The sequence below is a fragment of the Mirounga angustirostris genome, unplaced genomic scaffold (genome assembly GCF_029215605.1).
Source record: "Mirounga angustirostris isolate CCGP_5_RB_7025 unplaced genomic scaffold, mMirAng1.0.hap1 SCAF_3, whole genome shotgun sequence".
Classification (NCBI taxonomy): domain Eukaryota; kingdom Metazoa; phylum Chordata; class Mammalia; order Carnivora; family Phocidae; genus Mirounga; species Mirounga angustirostris.
The window spans coordinates 136,397,843-136,424,205 of NW_026991711.1; the positions used below are offsets into that span (position 1 = coordinate 136,397,843).

The 26,363-nt window shown below is 40.3% G+C and overlaps 1 long non-coding RNA gene across 1 annotated transcript in view; it reads right to left on the reverse strand.

Moving 5' to 3' along the window:
* The window catches only part of LOC135363892 (uncharacterized), a 69,938-nt gene continuing 43,575 nt past the window's right edge, over positions 1-26,363 (reverse strand). The window contains exon 3 of the long non-coding RNA XR_010410186.1: positions 1-723. This is a non-coding gene — a long non-coding RNA (uncharacterized LOC135363892). The remainder of the gene's footprint in view (positions 724-26,363) is intronic.

Genomic DNA, 26,363 nt, shown 5'->3' on the forward strand with positions numbered 1-26,363 from the left:
AAAAACAGGTTTTGCTGACTCTGAAAGGCATCTGGCCCAGCTGTTAGGATGGGGGAAGCAGTGAGTAGCAGTGGCTGAGGCCAGGTCTGCAGAGGCATTAACCCAACAGACCTGTCTAGAAGGAAAGTTGTAAAGGGATTCATGGTTAAAATCCTCTAAGACAGAAATCAGAAAAAAACTAGTCGAGCACAGTGCAAGGGTGGACCACGTGCCACACAGTGCATAACTAACCAGGGAATGGTTAATAAGGACACTGGAGTGAAGGAGTTAAGTGCAGTTTCTGTAGAGTCAGCAAGGCTTAAGGGCCTCTGTCATCTCTTCGCCCTCTCCCCAAAGCCATCTCAGTCAGACTGCTCTGTGGAAATGGGCAGCGACAGACCCATGTTAGCAGAGGTCAGATAAAATTTTACTATTCATACTTCTAGAACATTCACAAAGTCTCAACCTACAGGGATAGCATGTACTTCTTTCATTATCCAGAGCTTAGCACATAAGTATTCAATTCACCAATAACCAGTAGATAGATGTGAGTGTTCTGTTATTGTGAGGTGTACCTGGGTGGCTCAGTTGGTTGAGCGTCCGACTCTTGGTTTCGGCTCATGGTCACGAGATCCAGCTCCGTGTCAAGCTCCACACTCAGCGGGGAGTCTGCTTGAGATTCTCTCTCCCTCTGCCCTTCCCCCCCATGCACTCTTTCTCTCTCTCAAATCTTGATAAAAGATCCTGTCATTGTGAAAGAGACATGTAGTTTAATAGGTAGATGAATGGATAAAGAAGATGTGGTATATATGTTCTATGGAGTATTATGCAGCCATAAAAAAAGATTGCCATTTGTGACAACATGGATGGAACTAGAGGGCATAATGCTAAGTGAGATAAGTCAGAGAAGGATACCATATGATTTCACTTGCATGTGGAATATAAAAAACAAAGCAAACAAAGTAGAAACAGACACATAAACACACAGAACAAACTGGTGGTTGCCAGAGGGGAGAGGGGTGTGGAGAGGAAACAAGAAAACAGTGAAGGGGAGTGGGAGGGACAGGCTTTCAGTTTGGGAATGGATAAGTCACCGGGATGAAAGATACAGCAGAGGGAATACAGTCAATAATGTAACAGCATTTTATGGTGACAAACGGCAGCTATACTGGTGTTGAATGCGACAATGTATAGAGTTGTCTGATTACCATGTTGTACAGCTGTAACTAATGTAACACCATGTGTTAACTGCACCTCAATAAAAAAGGTGTGCCGGCTGGCTCAGGTAAGTGTTCAATTCTTGGTTTCGACTCAGGTCATGATCTCAGGGTAGTGAGATTGAGCCCTGTGTCAGTCTCCACACTCGGGGTGGAGCCTGCTTAAGATTCTCTCTCTCCCTCTGCCCCTCACCATCTCTAAAAACAACCCCAAATTCTCTATTACTACAGTCCTCCCCTCGCCAACATCTTTCATATGACCTGTAAGAATGAGAGAGGGTCTTAACAAAAGTACTATTTTCTTTTGACAGAGTCATTTTTTGGTATAAGCATGCAATAGTTTGAGTTTCCTCATTATGTGAAGCTATTTATAACTCATTCATTTATTTACACATTCATTAGTTGTAGAGTAGTCTAATAGTACCCATTATAGGCCAAGGTCTGTGGAAGGGGATGGAGATACAGAAGTTAACACAGACATGATTCTGCTTTTGTGGAACTTAAGTGATAACTAATATTTAAAAAAAATGGTTGGACATCACAATAGCTAATTTATTTGTACTTTTAAATATAAAATCCACTGCCATTTGTCTACGTACTGATACCATTTATCATATCTTACATAGAAGGGACCAAAAATCATAATCACAATTTGTGAAAAAGTTGATCCAAAAGAGTAAAATAACGTAATGGTTGCTTTCAGTAGGAATTACTTTGTGTTCTTTTCCTTTCTTTTAACTCTATCAGTGTGTAATAAAACACTGGAATACTTAAAAGACTCTAAGAAAAAATTTTAAATAAAACAACAGATGGTACGGTCAAACACAGATGAATCCACTTTAAGTAGAATTTAAAATCTTGCATTATGATACAAATGGTTAACATATAAGGTCAGTACCTGATCCTATGTGGTGGAACCTGCCTCCAGAACCAACCCCAATCCCAGAAAATTTGGAATAGTCACTCTCAACCTGGGCTATGCACATATGAATTTCTAAGGAACATTTAAGAAAAAAGCCCAATGCCTAGACTGCATGCCAGACTGACCCTATTAGAATCTCAGGGTGGGACGCATGCATCAGTGCTGCTGAAGGATCCTAGGGGACTCAAAATGCAACTTAGGTTGACAGTTGCTTAGGAGGTCGATGGATGCCCTCCATGTGGAAATGCCTCCTTTCTGCTTGTGGTGTTTCTAATGCACCAGTAACAAGAGCTGAGAAGCTAGAGGCATGCTTGCCATAAAGAGAGAGGGCGAGTGGGTAGGGTGTATGAGAGCAAGGCTCGAGTCACACTGCTGAGTGCGAATTAGCTTCACCTCTTAGGATATAACCTGGTGAGTGACTGATATGTTTGTGCCTGTTTCCTCACCTATAAAATAGGATTGATAAAAGGAATCTCATAGGTTCTTGTAAGGAGTAAAGGAGACTATTTCGAAGGGCTCCTTAAATATTTTTATAATTACTCTTGTTATATAGAATCATAAGATGTTAAGGTAGGAAGGAAGTATAGAAATCTAGTTCTACTTCCTCATTTCACAGATAGGGAGACACAGTGTCTTTTAATTCTTTTTGTCTCACTCTTCAATGTCTATCATACTTACTAGTGCGTGTTCTAGCTCCAACCTGCAAACTTAAGTATCTTTAACTGACTATAAAATACTAAGAACCAAACTCTTGAATTTCAACTCCTTATCAACAGAGGTCACAACAAGATTGACCTTATTTCTGTAAATTGTGTCTTAGCCCTTAATACAATGACTGGAATGCAGGTTGGGGCATGTGCACAAAGTCAGAGTGTAAGCATCTTGAAACTGCTTTGTACTGATTCTGGATTTTGTTTCTGACATGGAAGAATGTAAAAGGAGCAGATTCTTTTTTAAAATGCTTCCTCAGTTCTTTACACACACTATCAATTCTTTGGTTTCCTTTAGTGGGAAAGTGCCCTACAGTTTTGTTGCTTATATTACCTTTACTGCTATGCAGAAGAGGAAATGCTCACAGAGCCCAGCTTGTGCTTGACTTACATCATGAACATGAAAAATTAGAAGCTTATTATTGGAAGAACAGCTTGAAAACTCCCATTTCTCCCTCCCACATGTCATAATGCACTGACTGAAAGACCCATTAAAGGCAAAAAACAAAAAAGGGCCCTTTCTCCTAGGAAGACAGGTTCTGTTTGACTCCAAGGTGCCATCAAATGACTCACAGACCTGAAGTTCTAGGGCACCTGCCTAACAGAGAAACCCCCCGCCCTGGTTAGGAAGTCTCCATCAGCAGAGCGACTAAGAGCAGCCCTCCTCACACGGTGACATGCCAAGAATCACCTGGGGGTCTCGTGAAGATACAGGTTCTGATTTAGGCAGTCTGCAACAGAGCCTAAGGGTCAACATTTCTAACAAGATCCACGTGCTGCAAAGCTGCAGGTCCATGGCTTACACTGTGGGGAGCAAGGGGCTCCGGGGTCCATCTCCGTCCAAGTCTCTTCTCTGCCACTTCCTACTTGTCTGACCTTGGACAAATATACTCACCCCTGACTTCCAGGGAAGATGGCAGAGGAGGAGTATCCCAGCCTCACCTTGTCCCACAGACACAACTAGCTAACACCCACATCAGTGTATATAACCAAGAAAACAACCCAAAGATTGGCGGAACAGACTCCACTGCTAAATGTAGAGAAGAGGCCACACTGAAGAAGGCAGGAGGGGTAGAGACACTGCGGCGGGGGGGTGTTAAACAGACCTGCATGAGGTTCGCTGGAGAGAGGGACCCATGGGTATGGGGAAGGGAGGCAAACAGACTACCACACCAGAGAGCCCGCACAGAGAAGACAATCCCTATAACATTCGGCTTTGAAAGTGAGAGAGGCTGAATTTAGTGAGTTCTTAAAACCAGAAGGACTTAAAGCCTGGAATTTTAAAAATCAGTGCTCTTGATTCTGGGAGACCCCAGAGGGTGACAGGAAGCTGAGTCCCTGCTCTTAATGAGACAGCATGACAAAAAGCCTGTGGAGAAACATAAAGAACAGTTTGAAAAATGCCTGGGATATAAGGGAGAGTTATTTACTAATCTCACAGCATGTCCCACAAGGGCAGGTTTGCTGTGGGACTTCTCCAGTAACGAAGGAGCTGGCAAGCACCACCTGATGCCCCAGCATAAAGTCATGGCCATCTGCGGGCAACAGTGCAGTGCCAACATTCACTACTTCACTTGCTTACACCACGCCCTGTGTTTGGTGGGTTCTCAGTCCTGGCAGCAGTGGTGGTGGGCCTTGCAGAAGCTCAAGGCACACTTTATTAAAATTGTGTGCCCTGCCCAGGTGTGCTCTGCGGATCTTCCCAGTCCAGCCCTGGTCCTGGCCTCAGCAGGTCTCATTTTGTAAGCAGACTGGTGCAAACTTTGTTAAAACTGTGTGTCCCATCCCAGCTGGGGACAAAACGTTGGCCACAACAAGCAAAGAGAGCCTCTGCAGACTCCTGGACTGAAGGAAAAAGCACCCAGAACACAACAGCAGGGCACATGCAATACACACAGGAGACACCCCCCTTCTTGTAGGTTTTGGTACATGGGGGACACTGCACTGCAGGGCACTATAGGACTGCTTCATCAGGCCATTACTTTCAAGAGGAGATGTAGCTGACTTTCCTAACAGTGAGACAAAATGAGGAGACAGAGGAATATGTCCCAAAGAATGAACAGGACCAAAGCACAAGAGACCTAAGCAACACTGATGTAAGTAATATGCCTGAGAGAGAATTTAAAGTAATGATTGTAAAGATACCCACTGGACTTGAGAAAAGAGTGGAGGACATCAGTGAGACCCTTTACACAGAGATAAAAAAGAACCGATCAGAGATGAGGAAGACAATAAATGAAAATACACTTGATGTAATAAATAGCAGGGCAGAGAAAGCAGAGGAATGAATTAATAATCTGGAAGACAGAGTAATGGAAAGTAATAAAGATGAGCAGGTGAGAGAAAAAAAACTGCAGAATGAGAATGTACTTAGGGAACTTACTAACTCCATCAAGTGTAATAACATTCACATTATAAGGATCCCAGAAGGAGAAAGAGAGGAGGGGGCAGAAAATTTATTTGAAGAAATAGTAGCCAAAAACTTCCCCAATGTGGGGAAGGAAACAGATATCCAAATCCAGGAGGCCAGAGACACCCCAACAAAATCAACCCAAGGAGGTCCACACCACAACATATAGTAGTTAAAATGGCAAAAAGAAGTGATAGAGAATTTTAGAAACAGCAAGAGAAAAGAAGACAATTACATACAAGGGAATCTTCAAAAGGCTATCAGTGGATTTTTCAGCGGAAACTTTGTAGGCTAGAAGGAAGTGGCAAGATACAAGGTGCTGAAAGGAAAAATAATCTGCAGCCAAGAATAGTCTATCCAGCAAGGCTATCATTCAGAATAGAAGGAGAGATAAAGAGCTTCTCAGACAGTCAAAAGCTAAAAGAGTTCATGACCAATAAATCAGCCCTATAAGAAATGTTAAAGGGGACTCTGAGTGAAAAGGAAAGACCATAAGTAAGAAAAACAGGAAGAAAAAGATGCGGTAAACACACACACACACACACGGAATATTAGCCACAAAAAAGAAGGAAATCTTGTCATTTACAATGATGTGGCTGGAGCTAGAGAGTATTATGCTAATATGTCAGTCAGAGAAAGACAAATACCATATGATTTCACTCATATGTGGAATTTAAGACTCAAAACAGATGAACATGGGTGGGGGGGGGGGGAAGAGTCAAACCAGAAAACAGATTCTTAACGACAGAGAACAAACTGAGTGTTACTGGAGAGGAGGTGGGCAGGGGGATAGGTTAAATGGGTGATGGGTATTAAGGAAGGCACTCATTGTGATGAGTACTGGGTGTTGTATGTAAGTGATGAATCACTAAATTCTACACCTGAAACTAATATTACACTATATGTCAACTGACTGGAATTTAAATAAAGACTTCAAAAAAAGAAAAGAAGGAAACACAAAAGTAGTAAAAATAAGCATATCTGTAAAATTAGGTCAACAGACTCACAGAATAAAAGGATGTAAAGTATGACACCATATACCTAAAACATGGGGGAGGGGAGTACAGAATGGGTTCAAACTTATCAATTTAATATAAACTACTATATGCACGAGCTGTTACATGCAAACCTAATGGTAACCACAAATCAAAAACCACTAATAAATATGCAAAAAACAAAGAGAAAGGAATCCAAATATATCACTAAAGAAAGCCAGCAAACTGAAAGAGAGCAAGAGAAGAAAGGATCAGAGAAGAACTACAAAAACAACCACAAAACAGGTAACAAAATGGTAATAAATATATATCTATCAATACTTACTTTGAATGCAAATGGAATAAACACTCCAATCAAAGGACATGGGGTGACAAAATGGATGATAAAAACAACACTCATTTATATGCTGCCTACAAGAGACTCATTTCAGACCTAAAGAGACATGCAAATTGAAAGTGAGGGAATGGAGAAACATTTATCATGCAAAGGGATGTCAAAAGAAAGCTGGGCTAGTCATACTTATATGGGACAAAACAGACTTTAAAACAAAGACTGTAACAAGAGACAAAGGAGGACAGAATATAATAATAAAGGAGACAATCCAATAAGAAGATGTAACAATTTTAAGTATTTATGTACCCAAAATGGGAGTACCCAAATACATAAAACAGTTAATAACAAACATAAAGGACCTAATTGAGAGTAATACAATAATAGTAAGGGACTTTAAAACCCCACTTCTATCTAAGGACAGATCATCCAAACAGAAAATCAACAAGGAAACAGTGGCTTTGAAAGACATACGGGACCAGAGGGATTTAACAGATATATTCAGAACATTCTATCCTAAGACAGCAGAATACACATTCTTTTCAAGTACACACAGAACATTCTCCAGAATAGATCACTTATTAGGCCACAAAACAACTCTTGACAAATTCAAAAAGATCGAAGTCTTTTCTGACCACAATGCTATGAAACTACAAATCAACCACAAGAGAAAATCTGAAAAGAGCATAAGTACATGGAGGTAAAATAACATACTACTACACAATGAATGAACCAACCAGAAATCAAAGAAGAAATCAAAAATTACATGTAGAGAAATGATAATGATAACATAATGGTCCAAAATCTTTGGGATGCAGCAAAAGCGGTTCTAAGGACATTTATAGCAATACAGCCCTACCTCAAGAAGCAAGAAAAATCTCCGATAAACAACCTAACCTTATACATAAAGGAGCTAAAAAAAGAAGAACAAACAAAACTCAAAGCCAGCAGAAGGAAGGAAACAATGAAGATTAGAGCAGAAATAAGTGATACAGAAACTTAAAAAACCCAACAGAACAGATCAGTGGAACCAGGAGCTGGTCTTTTAAAAACATCAACAAAATTGATAAATCTCTAACCAGACTCGCCAAAAGAGAGAGGACTTAAATAAACAAAATCACAAATGAAAGAGTAGAAGTAACAACTGACACCACAGAAATACAAAGGATTATAAGAGAATTATGAAAAAACTATATGCCAACAAATTCGACAACCTAAAAGAAATGGATAAATTACTAGAAACATATAACCCACCAAAACTGAAGCAGGCAAAAATAGAAAATTTGAACAGACTGATGACCAGCAATGAAACTCAATCAATAATCAAAAACCTCCCAAGAACAAAAGTCCTGGACTACATGGCTTCACAAGCAAATTCTATCACACATTTAAAGAAGAGCTAATACCCACTCTTCTCAAATTATTATAATAGAAGAGGAAGGAAAACTTCCAAATTCATTCTATGAAGCCAGCATTACTTAAAACCAAAGACACCACAAAAAAGAACTGTGGGCCAATATCTCTGATGAACATAGTTGCAAAAATCCTCAACAAAGTATTAGGCAAACTGAATCCAACAATACATTAAAAAAAAAAATCATTCACAATCAAGTGGAATTTATTCCAAGGATGCAAGGGTAGTTCAGTATTCCCAAATCAGTCAATATGACACATCACATCAACAAGGGAAAGGATGAAAAGCATCTGATCATTTCAATAGATGCAGGAAAAGCATTTGACAAAGTACAACATTCATTCATGATAAAAACCCTCAACAAAGTAGGTTTAGAGGAAACATACTTCAACATGATAAAGGCCATATATGAAAAACCCACAGCGAACATTGTACTTAAGGTGAAAAACTGAGCTTTTCCCCTAAGAATAAAGGTCTTATATGAAAAACCCACAGCGAACATCATACTCAATGGGGAAAATCTGAGAGCTTTTCCTCTTAGGTCAGGAACAAGACAAGGATGTCCACTCTCACCATTTTTATTCAACATAACTAGAAGTCCTAGCAGCAATCAGACAACAAAAAGAAATAAAAGGCATACAAATTGGTAAGGAGTAAGTAAAACTTTCACTATTTGCAAATGACATGAGAGTATAGAAAACCCCAGACTCCATCAAAAAATTACTAGAACTGATTAATGAATTCAGTAAAGTCATAGGATACAAAATCAATGTACAGAACTCCATTGCAATTCTACACATTAATAATGAAGCAGCAGAAAGATAAATTAAGAAAACAATCCCATCTACTACTGAACCCAAAATAATAACCTAGGAATAAACTTAACTAGAGAGGTGAAAGGCTTGTATTCTGAAAACCATGAAACACTGAAGAAAGAAATTGAAGATAACACAAATAAATGGAAAGACATTCTGTGTTCATGGATTGGAAGAACATATATTGTTAGAGTGTCTATACTACCCAAAGCAATCTACAGATTTAATGCAATCCCTATCAGAATACTAACAGCATTTTTCAAAGAACTAGAACAATCCTAAACTTTGTATGGAACCACAAAAGACTGAGAATAGCCAAGGCCACTTTGAAAAAGAAGAACAAAACTGGCGGTATCCCAACCCCAGATTTTAAGATACACTACAAAGATACAGTAATAAAAACAGTATGGTATTGGCACAAAAATAGACACATAGATCAATGAAACAGACTAGAGAGCCCAGAAATAAATCCACGATTATATGGAAAATTAATCTTCAACAAAGGAAGCAAGAATATGCAATGGGAAAAAAAAATCCCTGCAACAGATGGTGTTGGGAAAACTGGACAGCTACATGCAAAAGAATAAACTCAAAATGGATTAGGGACCTAAATGTGAGATTTGAAACCATAAATATCCTAGAACTTCTCTGACATTGGCCATAGCAACATCTTTCTAGATATGTCTCCTGAGGCAAGAGAAACAAGCAAAAATAAACTTTTGGGATTACATCAAAATAAAGTCTCTGCACAACAAAGGAAACCATCAACAAAACTAAAAGACAACCTACTGAATGGGAGAAGCTATCTGCAAATGATATATCTGATAAAGGGTTAATGTCCGAAATATATAAAGAACTTACACAACTCAGGGCACCTGGGTGGCTCAGTCGGGTGTCCGACTCTTGATTTCAGCTTGGGTTATGATCTTGGGGTCATGGGACCAAGCCCTATGTTGGGCTCCACATTGAGTGTGGGGCCTGCTTAAGATTCTCTCTCTCCCTCTCTGCTGCCCCCCACTCCCACTTGCAAGCAATCTAAAAACAAAAAAAGAACTCATACAACTCAACACCAAATAATCCAATTAAAAATGGAAAGATGGGCAGAAGACATGAACAGACATTTCTCCAAAGAAGACATCCAGATGGCCAACAGACAAAAGATGCTCGACATCACTCATCATCAGGGAAATGCAAATCAAAACCACAATAAGATATCACCTCACACCTGTCAAAATGGTTAAAATTAAAAACTCAAGAAACAACAAGTGTTGAGGAGGATGTGGAGAAAAAGGAACCCTCAAGCACTGTTGTGGGAATGCAAATTGGTGCAGCCAGCATGGAAAACAGTTTGGAGGTTCCTCAGAAAATTAAAAATAGAGCTACCCTATGATCCAGTAATCACACTACTGGGTATTTACCCAAAGAATACAAAAACACTAACTCAAAGGGATATATGCACCCTATGTTTACTGCAGCATTATCTACACTAGCCAAGATATACAAGCAGCCCAAGTGTCCATCAACAGATGAATGGATAAAGAAGATGTGGGGTATATGGGTGTGTGTGTATACACACACACACAACCAACGGAATATTATTCAGCCATAAAAAGAATGAAATCTTGCCATCTGCAACAATATAGATGACTAGAGTATAATGCTAAGTGAAATAACCCAGTCAGAGAAAGATTGAAACAAGGTTCAGGCTGACTCTAAGAGCTAATAAGCTTTTACAATTCGACATTTCCTTTTCCAAGCAGCAACTGTTCTTCAGTTTTCCTCTGCCTGTTCCAAACACAAACAATCCAACCATTCCTGCCAGAAAACAAGCAAAAACAAAGAAAATGCCTAAGCCACTGTGATAGATAACTGTGGACTGGCTTGCTCAACCTCTATCCCACCCTTCTACTTGGAAGGGCTGGGCTAAAAAGACATTTCCAGACTCCATGGCAGCTAAGGTTTTGCATGTGAGTTAGAGTCTATGAATACATACCTTCATTTGAGATCTGAAAGGTAAATTCACAGTGGGTACTTCTACTAACGAGCACAGTTGTGGAGATTTAAGTTTCTGTGTTTGGAGTCGTCTAGCTTTCTGAGTATCATAGCAGGGTTAACTTGTGGTGGCCTCTTCATTCCTTTTCCTCACCTTGGACTGCAGCTATAAAGCATATGTCTTCACCTCAATTTCCAGTGACTGCCCCAGAGCTTCCCAGGTGGATCATTATTCTAGAAATTATCCTCAGAGGCCGAGCCTAGGACTCACCTTAGTCTCTTTTGTATACATGTAATCTCCTGGATTAAATCCCATCATGGTAATAATAGCTAGAGTGGTTTCTATTTTATGCACTGAACTCTGACTGATATGGCCACTCACCCAAAGAAAATGCTAAAAGATCTAGGAAACTGAAAGAGAAAATAGGTAAAGAGGATGTGGCTGCCTTTTTCTAGCTAATTGCTGGATTCAGAATACTTCTACTACTTCTAAGATCAACTTGATTCTCTAAGATTTATGTCCAATCAACTCATGTCAAGGTGAATCTTATTTCCTCTTTGTTCTAAATCTCCTCTAAGAGAGGTGGAAATGTGTACGTGCATTACCTGACTTAAAAAAGAAATATCAGGAAATGAGAGGAATAAAAAGAGAGAAGAGTGCAAAGACTCATTATTCTTTAAATTTCAGAATGTCATATTTCATGTACTGAATGTATTCATTAAATCCCAGCAATGAATTCTAGCAAAAATGAAAAAATCTTCAGTAAGAAATTTGTAAGTATAAACACAATATAAGAAAACATATTTCCAATAGAGCTACCATATGATCCAGCAATTGCACTACTGGGTATTTACCCCAAAGATACAAAAGTAGGGATCCGAAGGGCTACGTGCACCCCGATGTTTATAGCAGCAATGTCCACAATAGCCAAACTGTGGAAAGAGCCAAGATGTCCATCGACAGATGAATGGATAAAGAAGATGTGGTATATATATACAATGGAATATTATGCAGCCATCAAAAGGAATGAGATCTTGCCATTTGCAACGACGTGGATGGAACTGGAGGGTATTATGTTGAGTGAAATAAGTCAAACAGAGAAAGACATGTATCATATGATCTCACTGATATGAGGAATTCTTAATCGCAGGAAACAAACTGAGTGTTGTTGGAGTGGGGGGTGGGGTGGGAGGGATGGGGGGACTGGGTGATAGACACTGGGGAGTGTATGTGCTCTGGTAAGCGCTGTGAATTGTGCAAGACTGTTGAATCTCAGATCTGTACCTCTGAAACAAATAATGCAATATATGTTAAGAAAAAAAAAAAAAAGAAGAAGAAGAAGAAGGTAGCGGGAGGGGAAGAATGAAGCGGGGGAAATCGGAGGGGTAGACGAACCATGAGAGACGATGGACTCTGAAAAACAAACAGGGTTCTAGAGGGGAGGGGGGTGGGAGGATGGGTTAGCCTGGTGGTGGGTATTTAGGAGGGCACATTCTGCATGGAGCACTGGGTGTTGTGCACAAACAATGAATCATGGAACACTTCATCTAAAACTAATGTTGTAATGTAAGGGGATTAACATAAGAATAAAAAAATTAAAAAAAAAAAAAAGAAAAACAGAAAAAAAAAAAAAAAAGAAAACATATTTCCAGTCTGCAGAACATGGATACAGATAATCAGTGTGTTTTCACCTGCCCATCATCCTTTCTTTGAGTTAAGGGATCTACTCTGTCCTCTGGGAATCCTTCCCTCTCCTAAATTAGTCCAAGAGGTTGGGTGGGTGAGAGGTGTGTGTGTGTGTGTGTGTGTCTGTGTGTGTGTTGTCTGTTTGTGTACCACATCTCCAAACCTATTCCTAATTTCCAGGGGTGGTAATATGGCCCATGCCTGGCCAATCAGAGTCAATCCTGGTGCTTCTCTAGGGCAATTAAGGAGAGAAGTGCTCATTAGGGAGATCTTGCACATCTAGGACCGAAGGCTGGTGCTACTTTGTCCTTCTCTGTCATTACGAGGATAGAGTCAGCCTTGTGAAGCCAACATCAAAAAAAAAAAGTGAGCTGAAGGGAGCCTCGGTGGCTCCCTGCTCAGTGGGGAGTCTGCCCCGCTCCCTGCTCATGTGCTCTCTCTCTCTCGATCTCTCACTCGCTCTCTCTAATGAATAAATAAAATCTTTAAAAAAACAAAAGCAGAGCTGAAATATGGGGAGAAAGAGAGAGGAGGAGGAGGGTAGGACACACTCCAATGCTTTGGTTCCACCTGAAGAATTTTTTAGTGACTTGAGACAAAATAGTCTCGTTTTATTTAAGTAAGTTTGAACTGGCTTTTCTGTACCTGAGTCTGTAAGAGTCCTACCTAATATCTGTCAACTCTATGACATCACTGAAAGGACTATCTAAAGTAGATAAATGGGGCACCTGGGTGGCTCAGTTGTTAAGCATCTGCCTTTGGCTCAGGTCATGATCCCAGGGATCTGGAATTGAGCCCCGCATCGGGCTCCCTGCTCCACGGGGAGTCTGCTTCTCCCGCTCCCTCTGCCCCTTCTTCCCTGCTTGTGTGTGCTCTCTCTCTCTTTCTCTCTCTCTCAAATAAATAAATAACTAAATAAATCTTTAAAAAAGATAAAGTAGAAAAATATTTGGTTATTCTGAATTTCCTTTCCTTACATGGTTTACCCAATGGACTTCCCCCACTCTTCCCCTTAGTTTCAGGCTGTACTCTGTCTCCTGCTTACAAAAAAATGTCAATTATCATATAACGGTTTTCTCAATTTCTTGCTTAGATTTGGGCCTTGGTCTAACTTACTTTAACAAACATGTTCTCTCCACTAAGCTATGCAGCCTTGGCAGTCTCCTGTGTAAAACAACAACAACGACAACAACAACAACAACCCAACCCTATTTCACTGGTTAGTACCTGTACCATAGAGAATGCTCAGTAAGAGAAATAGCCATAATCACTGGAGAGAGTGAGCAGCTTAGGCAAGGTTACACAGTTAGGAAGTGGAGATGCCTTGATTCCAACCCATGTCTGCCCACATCAATCCCACACATTTCTTAAACACACTGATAATGCATCCCGATCAGAGACATGGTCTTCCTCCCATTGGAGGCAATCCTTCAGGCCTTGAGGACCCTATTCAGGTACTTAACCTCTCCCTCTTCTTTATATGCAGTTTGCTTCATTGGTCCCTCACCTCCAGCATTTAGACATACTCAAAACTTTCCCTTTGTAAAATACACAAATAACCCATTCAACTTCATGATCCTTCCCAATGCCTGTATTTATTTATAGTTATCTTTTGCTTCCCCACTACTGTTCTCATGAAACCACTCATTCCAAAGCCATCAACAACATTTCGGTTAAGTCTAAAGCATACTTCTCAGTTCTCATCTTACCTGACTGCTGGGGAATATCTAACAGTGTTGAATGCCCCCTCATTTTTGAAAGCACTCTTCCTTTGGCTCCTACAATTGGTCATCCCTTAAATGCTATTGCTTTGGAGGATTGTCTCTGGCTTCACACACTCCCCAAGTGATCTCAATAACTCCAATTATCAGTTTCATTAGAGAGTTGTCTCTTTAGGGGCCAACATCAGGCCTCCACAAAATGGACCACTTTGGCATGCATATTATTCCTAGTTGATAATATCAAAGCCCAAAAGACTCAAGAAGAAACTCTGACCCTATGACCCCCACAACTGCCTAAACTTAGATGAAGGACCTACTCCAAGAAGAGAACTACCATCAGAGATAACTACATTATAATATGTAGATAGGAAGGAATCAGCAAAGCCTATCTGATCAAAGTCCTCTCTATGTCCCGTTGTTTCTGAATGGTCCAGAAAATATTTATTTACCAAACATTTACTCTTTTTCATCCTCCTGTGAAGTGCATTCCTTCCCTTTGAAGTCCCAGACCCCTACCCTTCTCCTTAGTTCAAGATGATATATATACCTCATTGTGCCTGACTATAGACTCTCACATCTATGTGGATTCTCTGTACATACAAAATTACAGTTCATTTTCAGTTAATCTGTTTCACATCAATTTAATTCCTAGTTCAGTTCAAAGAACCTTGAAGGGCAGAATAGCATTTCTTCCTCCCCAACAGTTGGCATAGTCAGCAGGATACTTTAACTTTCTGGACAACTGCTTGCCCTATTATTGCTACAGCTGAGATCCTTGGGCATCTGACATACAGCCAGCAGAAGGTAAGTTTTCTTACCATGTCAGCCTCCCAGAATTTCTATTTACAGGGTCCAACTGAGTAACAGTGGTGACAGTCCTTTTTTTCTTTCTAAATTTAGATTAGCAGGAGAAAATACTTGTAAAACTAGTTCCTTGGACTCAGCAACTCTTACTAAATTTGGTAGAGTACTCTTGGTTTTATTAATCCATTTCCTCCCAGAGATGGTCTTTGTTTTTATCTATCTGTTGTGTTGTCATTAAGAGGAAAAAACCATAGGGTAAGAATGCAAGCATAGTCCCTATTATAAGTCTGCTGTTCCAGCTAACCTCACAGATTGGTGAGTTCATGGTTCTTACCAGACCGGCATCTGTTTAGATAAGCTTTGCTGTGGGTTAATGTACACATGAGGTAAAGGCTGTTGCTAAGGGACATCTTGGAAACCAAAGCCACAAAATAGGTAGGCAAGGGTCACACACTTAGAAGCTGTTATAATGCTGACCACCTAACTCAAAGACTCCTGTGTTAGGATATGTTGGTCACAGAATGGGTTAGATTGATACTAGGTCATCTGTCAACCTTGAGTAAACTTCCATGCAAAACGGTACACTGTAAAACACCACACAAGCTCCAACTCCATGGCACATCTCTCCTAATATTAGTTTGGCTCCAAGAGATCCAAGGCTTAGCTAAAAACTGTTAATGCACATGTAAGAAAACCTGGATGTGCTTGTGCTCAGGATGTCCTGAGCTTGGCATAACCTCTGAAGGATGCACGTACCTGTGTGCAGCTGGTGGACAGCTGAACAGGCTGTGGATCCAAACTTAGGGAATTAAACAAAAATTTGGGTGAAGTTTTGGCTTGGAAAGTCATCCTATTCTGTTCAAAGCAGGGAAAAACACGTGATTCCCTGTGTTTTGACATAGCTGCTTTACAGAGTCCCTCATCGTTCTTGTCTGACTGTGCCAGTTCTCAGGGAAGTTTGTCATAAGAGGCCCCAGACCATAAGGAACCTTTGTTGTCTTAATCTTCATTGCTTGTTAGTGCTGGAAAGTCCCATTCCAGTAGCACCTGAGTGTGATACAGGCAAGTCTGTGGCTGGAGGCACCTCACGTTTTTGTGGGAGACCAGGGACACTGTTTTCACTACACCATCCTTACTGCCTCTGCAGTGAAAGCCTTTGCTTTCTTAGGAACTTTTGGATTAAGGGGGCTGCATCACCCATGCCCTCTCTAGGGATGCCTCTTGTATCTTTGGTTAATTAAAAGTCTTATTGGTTTGAATCACGTTAATAGATCCTACTTACCAATGGCCAGATGATGGATCCTTTAAATTGGCTACATTTGAAAGAAAAAAATTATTTATGCAGAGCTCTCAATTGTCTTATTAGTATAATGGCTAGCTTTAGGTGACTCCCTTTCAAGATAAAAGAACAGAAATCACACTTAAGACAAAAATTAGTGGCCACAACTAAGTAAATCAGTAAAGGGAAACTTTACTAAGATAGACTTAGGAGGCTAGAAGGGGAGGCTAGGAGGGGGAGCAGTACTACTCAATGTCAATTACAGGAAGACTTGTCAATTACAGACTGTGACAGAAGAACCATCAACAGAAAAGAATCATCCATGGAAGATCCCAACAGGGAAAGACCTACATCGCATTTCCTATGAGAAATTGACTACCTCAGCAACTCAGCCAATGAGAAACTGTCATCACCCTATACTCTCACTTTTCTCTGACAGAATTTCATTCAAAACAACCCCTCCCAACTTCCTCCCTCTTCTCCTTAAAAATAACATTCCTTTCCTTTGTTTGTTAGACTTGCTTATGGTTTTGCCATAGCTTGTTTGTTCTGAAATGCAATTCTCTGTTATTCCTGACTAAACCCGTTTTGCTGGTAAAATAACTAACAGTTTTATTTTGAAGGTTAACATTACTTGGTGATCAGAAGTGGGATCCAGGGAAGACCCCCAACAACTTTAAGGTTGATGAGCAAACAGGTGCTGGTACCCACAGAGTCAACTAGGTCCACTGCTTTCTTGCTGGCCATGGAGTTTGGGGGTAATTTTCTTCTAGATTTCAAGCTCCATTCTCCGTGTTTGAGTTCTCTCCCGGCTCTATTTGGGATCTGTTTTCAGACTTTGTTCTTTCTGAGAGTACTCCTTTGGCCTTCAGTCCAACCCCTTTTCAGAACCAGACTGTTCCTGTTGGGACTGTGCCAGTTTTGGGTCTGCCTCCTCTTTTGGGACTGGACTGTTCTTGTTGCAACTGTGCCTGTCAGAACTACGATGGCCTTTAATCTGACTCCTTTTAGGAATCAGACTGTTCCTGTTGGAAATGTGCCTGTTGGAATTGTGCTAGCCTTTGATCCAATTCCTTTTTGGAACTGGACCATTCCTTGTGAAAAATGTGTTAGCCTTTGGTCCAACTCCTGTTTGGAACCAAACTGTTCCTTGTTGCAACTGTGCTAGTGTTTGGTCCAGTTCCTTTCTGGAACCAGACTGTTCCTACTGGAACTGTGCTGGCCTTTCGTCTGACTCCTTTTTGGAACTGGACCAATCCTACTGGAACTGTGCTGGCCTTTGGTCCGATTCCTTCTGGAATGAGGCTGTGACTGTTGAGACTGTGCTGTTTAGGAACTTTCCTTCTTACCCTAGAGAAAAACCTCTAAGAAATGGGATCCCAGCCATCAAAATGCTTTTAGGATGCCCCACCTCACTGGAACCCCATTTTATGTTTAAAGACTTTGATCCCTCCTCACATGCATTTCTAACTAAATGGATGGGTTTAACCAAAAGCAATTTAAGAACTTCAATGGCCATTATGAGGAACTTTCAATCTTTATTTTTCTCAAAATAAAGTTAGAAAGCCACAGCTCCTAAAATCATACAGAACAAGATGGTATGCATATTTTAATTGGTACCTTAGGTTTCCAAATGTTTTTAGGATTCTCCTTGCAAAATACTATTTCTACAGGAAGAAGTCAAAATGGCTTCTGATGCCTTTTTAAAAAATTTTTCCCTCCCTCATCTTCTTTGCAGACATGTGGCAGCCACCTTGTGCTCAGGCCCTGCCTCCAGCACCATTTTCTTTCTGCTGAACTTCGCTTTTCCTCTGAACCACTCCCCATTCCCTCCTCTCTTGAACCTTTTAAAACCTGTTCCTTTAAAGTTAAGTCTTTTAAGGAACCAAATAAACTAAAAGCTTCTTACATTCCCTGGACTAAGCTGAATTGGGAGCCACAGTAAAAAGTTTCTTAAAGTAACTGATGGCCCCCCATAAGTTTGCTGAAGAACTTAACACAGTTAAATTCAAACTTACCAACCTGGTTTCTCAGACTTATGTCAATTAGTCCACATGCTTAGTGAGTGTAGGCCTAACACTGGATGAAACTAGCCCAAGAGGAACCTCCTGAATGGGACTTAGAGTTACAAACCCCTAACTTTTGGCAAGATGCTAGAACACACACACTGGAAACCCCCACCAAGCAATTATAGTAGCTTTTCCTAAGCCTGCTGATTGGAACAAAATTCAGGCTTGCACACAAAAGCCTGATGAACCTGTTCATGACTATTAAAATCAACTCCAAATTGTCTTTAAAGAAAATTCTGGTCTTCCTTTAGATACTGAATCCACCTGGGTAGCATTTAAGTCTACATTTATTAATAGGCTGAACTGGGATCTCTTTTAGTTAAGAGGACAAGGATGCAATGAGAAACTGCCCACTCCAGATTTAATTAATATGGCAAACCAGCTCACTCACATCCTAGATGAATCTTCTAAAAGAAAGATCACGAAAATTCTTAGTTTTCAACTAAGAAAGCCTCCCAGCAAACAAGGGCCCCTAAACCTACCCCCTCCCAATTTCTACTGTTATTGCAGAGACCCAGGGCATTGGAAACAAGATAGTTACAAACTTAAAGCATTTCAGGCCTTTCATCCCTCATCATTCTCTCCAATGTCCTCCTAATTCCCAATGACTGGGCTCTTCCCAATTCTCCTTCTTAATAGGCCTGGAGAAACCACTCTCCAGGTTGGGAATGAATAGCCCTCTGTTGACATAGGAGCTACACTCTCTGTGCACAACCCCTGCCTCAGAGTAACAAAAACAGTTCAAATAGCAGGGTCTCTCATAAACCTCAACAGGTTCCTGCCTCTGAACCTATTCCCTTCTAAGGCCCTTTGAGAGATACACATGCTTTTCTCCTTAGTTCTTCTGTCCCTATTCATTTATTGACCCAAGATTTCTTAGGAAAGTATCATGCTGGAATTTCTTTCTGCCAAAAGGGGGAAATAATTCTAGAACTGGACAGTAGTAATCAAAATAGCCAATCAGGAATTGAATGACCCTTTGACATCTTTTATTTGTTCTGTCGCTGACAGCACAATAGCTGGGCCACTGGATCAGCTACCATCTCCTTTATGGGCAAAATCTTTAACTGATATTGATAGAATCCACAGTGTACCTCCCATCATGATTCAAATAGATCCCTCAAACCATCTCCACAAAATTAATCAATACCCTATAAATAAAGAAGCCCTTCAAAGCATCAAGCCCATAATAGAAGACAAGGCTCAACACCTCACTGTCTCCTGTACTAGTCCCTATAATATCCTTATTTTTCATGTGAGAAAACCCAGTGGCCAAGGATGAAGGTTTGTTCAGGACCTCTGAGCAATAAATAACATTGTTAGCCCTTGGCATATTGTTGTTCCTAACCCCATATGCTAAAGACATCCATTCCCACTGAGAGCCTGTTTTTCACTATAATTGACCGATTCAGTGCATTTTTAGTATTCCAGTTGACAAAGATAGAAAATACCTTTTGCTTTCACTTGGAAAGAATGGATATACACCTGTTATGTCCCAGGGTTTCACAGAGAGTTCTTACTTTTCACAAATGTTAAAAGCGGATTTGCATGAGGGTTGCCTGGCTGGCTCAGTTGGTAGAGCATGCAACTCCTGACCTTGGGGTTGTCTGAGCCCCAAGTTGGGGGTAGAGTTTACTTAAAAAAATTTTTTTTTAAAAAGGTAATTTGGATAATAGAAAGTTTTCTGCAGGCTCTACTTTGTTATAATATATAGATGATTTGCTTCTCTGGCCCCTTCTCAAACCTCTTCACAGGAAGACCATATCCATGTGTTAAAACTTCTGACCCTAAAGGGATGTAAAGTCTCTAAAGAAAATTGCAGTTTGCTCAAACTCAGGTTTGATACTTAGGGCACCTCATCTGGGAACAAAGACAACATTTGGATCTAGGTAGACTTCAAGGCATCCTGAACTTCCCCAAACCTAAACTAAGCACCAATTATGAGGTTTTCCTGGACTGACCAGCTACTGTTGAAAACGGATTCCAAACTTCTCTCTTATGGCTCAAGTTCTATATGCTTTACTAAAAAATGACAAACGTGGTGCCATTATTTAGATCAGAAACACACAGCTTTTGAGAAAAAAGCCTACTAAAGCCCCCTGCCCTTGGACATCCTAATTATCAACTTCCCTTTTTCCTCTCTGTATGTGAGAAGGAAGGAAATGCCCTTGGAGTACTCACCCCAAAACATAGACCATTATTGCCCACAGAGTAATTACAGCCAACAGCTTGACCCTGTGGCATGGGGATAACCACCTTGTCTCACAGCCATTCCTGCCACTGCCCTCTTAGTTAAGGTCACTGAAGAATTAATCATGGGATCAATCCCCTTTAACCATCCTTGTACTTTAGCCTAGGGTAGAACTGTAAACATTTAATACTGATAGTCAGTATGCCTTTGGGGTAGCTCATGACTTTGGAATATTATGGAAATAATGAGGTATCCTTACCTCCAATGGGGATAAAATTAAAAATGGCTCCTATGTTAAAAATTTATTAAATGTCACACTTTTGCTGGCTGCTCTGGCTATTATTAAAGTCCCTGGACATTCCAGACTCCACTCCCTGGAGGCCAAAGTAAATCACCTCACTGATATTTCCACCAAAAATACTGCTGTCAAGGAAATCAATAGCCAAACCTCTGTTGTGGTCCAAAGGGATATTCTCCCAAATGATAATTTGGAAAAATTGACAAGGGATACCCGACAATTACTCCCAGAGAAGGAAAAACAATATCGAAAATCTAGTAACAGTGGTTCAGTAAAAAGAGAACTCTGATCTGGACCAAATAATAATCTGACCCTGCCAGAAATTCTAAAATTCTTACTACTTACTACTGTACATGCATTAAAGCCATGATCTACTGATAAAATGACAGCATTCGTGAACCAATGTTGGTGGAGAAATATTAATAAGACCACAAAAATGCCCATCTCACTTGTCCCACCTGTCCAAAGTATAATCCAGGGAAACCTATTCACAATGTGGATTTCATACAACTTCTTGGTCTCAGGGATATAAGTATGCTTTAGTCATGGTTTGTATGTTTCTCACTGAACCAAAGCTTTCTCTTATTGACAGGCTGATGTCTCTTCTGTGGCTCAAATTCTGTTAGAAAAGATTATCCCTAGCTGAGGAACCCTCTTGAACTTCATAGTGATCAGGAAACCCACTTTACCAGTCAAATACTTCAACAATTCTTTGCTGTTTGGTTGGTTTTACAACACTTTTGATTGTGAACACCATCCTCAATCTTCAAGGTTAGTCAAATGCACCAACAGCAAGCAGTATTAAGGCTCAACTGGCAAAATCTGTAGTGACCCTCCAAATACCTTGGCCCAAAGCATTGCCATTGGTCCTTCTAAATCTCAGATCCACCCCCTTTGGAACTCATAGGCTCTCACCCATTGAGATAGTCACAGATATCCGATGTACTTGGCCTCCTTTGACCCACAGCTGGTAAAGGAGATATACTTTGTATTGTAAAGGCCTAATTGTTCCTATTAAAATAATCATGCTTTGATAGACCAACCTTTTCACAGTGCTCTCCTAGGAGACAAAGACCTTAAGCATCACACCTTGCAACCTGGAGATTTTGTCTATTGGATGACATCTCTAGAAAGACTCTCTTTGACCTCAAAAGAATGGCCCTTATTAGGTACTGCTAACCAAACTTTGTGCTGCCAAGTTCCAAGGAAAAGACTCTTAGATTCATGTGACATATCTAAACAAAGCACCAAACTCTGACCAGACCTGCACACCATCTGGTGATCTGAAAGTAAAGATTTCGCAGAATTGAAGAAGAGGACATCTGATGAGACAGCTTTCCCCAAGATGTCTGGATCAGGCCTATATATCTTTTTCTCACTGACTGCTTTTACTATCTCTTTTGTGGAAACACAATGCCCTTGTCTGCATTCCACAAGCCCTTATAAAAGGTGGAAACCTCTTCTTTTGACTTTGGCTTATTGACCTTTTGGAAACAGGCTCGTCATGATCTCATGACAAACTAATCTTTTCACTTGCTTTTTCTGAAGGATTAGAAGGTTCTCGGGATTCACAAAAGTCTTTTTTTTTCATCTGGACTATTAACTGACTCTGGATTCTTATCCAAATTCATGGTTTCTAGATTTACAACTTTGCGGACTGTATTATTGATAACATATTTGGTTTCAAACAATTCTTTTGAGATAACAAGACTACTGTGTTAATATATCCTTGATGTTTTGCTATTTTTGCAAAAAGTTCATTAGCTATTGCTTCATGTATATACCTGCACTGTATTTTCCCAAATGCACTCAGTGAATTCTTTTAGTGTGTTCCTGCAGTATTCATTATTCTGCTCTCATGGCCACTTTAGGCAGAGACTTCCAGGAGGCATCCATGATTCTGGATTTGCCCTGATAGAAAGGACCTTTCTCTCCTAAGTCTGTAAGTGCCAAGAAATGTTTCAATTGGCTACTTTCAGATCTAGGGTCCAGTTGCAGAGCTACCATACAATGTGGAGTTATGTTACTTCTTCTGTTTTATATAATTATTTCATAATTTGTATTTTGTTGCTTGTGAAACTTTTATAAAAATGATGTACCCAATAAGGAGATAATCTCCCATGCTTATGACCTTGATAAATATGAACTGATGTAGGAAAGACGTTAGGGTTCAAAGCCGACGGTCAAGAAAGAATTCTTGAGGCGTCTTTGGTGCAAAAAGGTGGTTTTATTAAAGCACAGGGACAGGACCCGTGGGCAGAAGTATAATATAAATATTATATTTAATATAATATTAAAGCTGCACTGGGGTCAGGAGGACTGGCCCACTATATACTTTCAAGTTGGGAGGGGGTTAGGGATAGTGTAAGCCTTCCACGTATTTTGGAAACAAGGTTTCCAGGATCCTGAGGGGGCTAGCTATTGTTGGAAAAGGTCATTTATTACTGTTTAGTAGAAACTCAGTCATGAGACCCTTCAGATGTATATCAGTGGGTCATATGCTTGGGGGATGATTGCCAACATGTATCTTGGGGGGTAGAGATAAAGGAAGTTTCCAAAGGAATTTTTATATGTTAAAATAGACATAAAGGATCCTAGGGGTCGGGCTAAGGTTGCCTTTTGCCCTTAGGAAAGTATCAACATCGAGGCAGTTGAGTTCCTAGAGGAATGTCACTCTGCCTGTTTCAAGGACTTGTCAGTGGGCTCTAGGTAGTAAGGAAATTCAGTAATTTTCCTTCTGCCTTTGTTCCCCACATCATGAACTACTGATTATAAATGTCTGAGGGTTCTCCCTCCTAACCCTCTCTGTTACTCAAATGTGGCCTTGTTTCCAATTGCTCTACCCTTTCCCTCTGACACAGGGAAAGGCCTTTCCTGACACAGAGAGACAGAACCACTAAATATGAAAAACCTGACTTTTGATCAGTGATGCTTTCAGAGAAAGATCTTTATTTTATTTTTTTAAGATTTTATTTATTTATCTGACAGAGAGAGACACAGTGAGAGAGGGAACACAAGCAGAGGGAGTGGAAGAGGGAGAAGCAGGCCTCCCACCGAGCAGGGAGCCCGATGTGGGGCTTGATCCCAGGACTCTGAGACCATGACCCGAGCCAAAGGCAGTTGCCCAACCGACTGAGCCACCCAGAGAAAGATCTTGATCAAAAGGATGAAATGTGAAAATCAATAAAGGGAAACCACTAAAATGGACTTGGGATGCTAGAAGGGGAGGCAAGTAGGGGGAGCAGTACCACTCAATGGCAATCTCAGGAAGATTTGTCAGTTATAGACCCCAGCAGAAGAATCATCAACAAGAAAAAAACCATCCATGACAGATCCCAACAGAGAAAGACATACATTGCACTTCCTACAAGAAACAGACGAGCCTGGCAACTCAGCCAAAGAGAAACCGTCACCACTCTTGAACTCTTGCTTTTCTCCAATGGACTTTCATTCAAACACAACTCCTCCCAGCTTTCTCCCTCTTTTCCATAAAATATCATTCATCTCCTTTGTTTGTTGACTTGCCTATAGCTTTGCCATACTTGCTCGTCCTGAATTGCAATTCTCTGTTATTCTTGAATAAACTCATTTTGCTGGTAAAATAACCACGTTTTATTTTTAAGGTTAACACAACAAACATAAATTCCCCTTGTTAGAATCCAGCCACATTTGACTGTTTTAACTTCCCTTTTCCCTACAGGATTTACAGATAGCACCCTGATCTAATCCCTACGTCCAAAGTATACAGGTTACTCATGTAAATGTTTAAAGCCAAGAAGTGACTTTAACAAAAAGCCCCCAAGACTGGCAGTAAGGTTCACTTTGCCCCTACTTTTCAGGACTCTGTAATCAGGCTCTGCCAGCTTCAGGCCTTCTTATGCAACGTCCTTTACAGGTGTATCCCCGACCCCCGACCACAAAGAATTCATGTTCCCTGGGCAGCAGCAAATCTTTTCAATTATAAAGCCCTTTTTACCTCCACTTTCAAAAGATCCTACCAAATTTAGAGAGGAATTCGAAAGATTCGTGGCCACTCACAACCCCCGCACCCCTGCCCTCACCCTGAGGAAACAGATGACTTGACTCTTCTAAGAATGATCTCCAGAAGGCCAATATTCAGGGGCTAACAGAAGCCAAAGCTGAACTGTGTACTTAGGAAAAAAAGCTTTATAAATGCTTTATACAGACTTTACAAAGGCATAAATCTTTTCATTCCCATTTTAGTTAAAAATCTTCCTGAAGCAAGTTTAGTTAAAAAGGCAGGTCAAACCCTTGATATTCAGGCCACAGGCCAGTTCTTTGGGGGAGATTAAAAACAACCATCTTTGTGCGGACCTCTACAAAATCAGAAATACAACTGTAGAAACAAGTCAAAGTCCATCTATCTTTACCAATCTCCCAAACCTTGCCTATTCCTCTCAAAATGATTGTAGATATTATAAAAGATCAGGATAATGGAACAAAATTGTCCTGTACTTTAGAAAGGTAAATTTTAAATAGCAATTACCTGGAACTCTTAGGGAAAAGAATTTTTTTGCATTCTTTCCCTATCCCTTAAAATGATAAATTTTATCATGTCTTTGAAAACATAGCTCACATCACCTGAGACTAATAACAAAAAGGTGTGGAGAGGCCTTTTAAAATACAAACTATTGGGGCATCTGGCTGGCACAGTCAGTAGAACATGTGACCATGTGATTTTTTTTTTTTTTTAAATGCATGCACCCGTGTGCTGGTGGGGAGGGAGAGAATTTTAAGCAGGCTCCAAGCCCACCACAGAACCCAGTTGGGGGCTCAATCTCAGGACCCTGAGATCAAAATCAAGAGTCCCACGCTTAACTGACTGAGCCAACCTGGCACCCCAGAGCATGTGACTCTTGATCTTGGGGTTATGAGTTCAAGCCCCACACTGAGGGTAGTTTACTTAAAAAAAAAAAAAATACAAGCTGCTACAAGGGCTCTAGCATCTCTGAAATAGGCATAATGCCCCAAATCTTCACCTTGAAAAAAACTTTGATACTTTCTCTGTGCCTCTGTGATACGAATTTTCTATCCACCTTCTCTAGGACCTAAGAGCCATTTTTTGAAATGCAAACTTCAGGGAGAAATTTTTCATGAGGAGTAAAAGAAACGAGAAAGAGACAGAGATACATAGGTATTTGGAAATTGGGCCTATACTGTCTTCTCCACAAATATTAGTAAAAACAAAGGCTATTAATTTCCTGTGTTTATATATGTGTCCATATATATATGTTACAAATGTGAGATATTTTCTCTACCTGCAAATGGTATTGCTAAAACGAATTTGTAAACGAGCTCTACTTAGTTGGTTTGAAGGCGAGTGCTTGTAAGGACTGTGCATTCTAATACTCTCAGAAAGACAGAAACTAACCCAAATGTCTTCCAAGTTCACATGATCTGGGGAAATACCTGGCATTAAAACTAATTAAAGGTTGATTTAATTCAAATAGACACATTTTTAGAGTTATCAGCATTGAATATAAAACTTTTGTTGTGCCTATGTTTACT